Source organism: Mobula birostris, unplaced genomic scaffold (genome assembly GCF_030028105.1).
Source record: "Mobula birostris isolate sMobBir1 unplaced genomic scaffold, sMobBir1.hap1 scaffold_2271, whole genome shotgun sequence".
Classification (NCBI taxonomy): Eukaryota; Metazoa; Chordata; class Chondrichthyes; order Myliobatiformes; family Myliobatidae; genus Mobula; species Mobula birostris.
Genome location: NW_027275319.1, coordinates 55001 through 55726, shown reverse-complemented (window position 1 = coordinate 55726; position 726 = coordinate 55001).

Genomic DNA, 726 nt, shown 5'->3' with positions numbered 1-726 from the left:
CTCCGGAGGTGGGCAGGTGGGTCTGCCGCGGGGCGGCCCGATTGCCGACCGAGGGCTTCATGCTTTGGGCGGAATTGACGTTGGGCATTCGCACGTTTGCACCACGATCGATTGACGGAGTCTCCCGCCGGCGGACGGGACTGCTGTGCGCATAGATGACGGGGGCCGGTCGAACGACCGTCGACCATCCCGAGAAGGCAGCTACACCCACGCGCATATACCTAGGCGGTGAAGGTGCGGACCTCACCGGCGCGATCGACGGGGTGGGATGGCGAGGCGTTCACCGGCGCGGCGTTAGGCCCTGGGCCGACGGAGGCGAGCGGCGACCGTCGACCGTCCTGAGAGCCAGCTCGGCGGAAGGGTGCGGGTGCGGACCTCACCCAGCGACGCGGCTCGATAGGGGATGGCGCGGCACTGCGACGACAGACATGGCCCGAGAGAGCAAGGGACGGGCGCGCCGGCCGCAGCAGCACTCTTTCGCGCCGTAGGGGCAAGGCGAAAGAGTCGGGAGAGTTCCATAGGCCAGAGTGGCAGGGAGATGCCCGGTTCAGCCTGACTCAACCGAAGCGTTGATCCTCGGTCACCAACGAGAGGAAGGAGAGGCTCTGCGCGCGCGGTGCTACCGACTGACGGCCGGCCGATGTGCGATTTCCAGAAGGTCGGGCGGCACCCGCGCGTTCCCTCCCCGCTCCAGCAGAGGCCGGAGACGTCCGGTCGCCAGAGCGG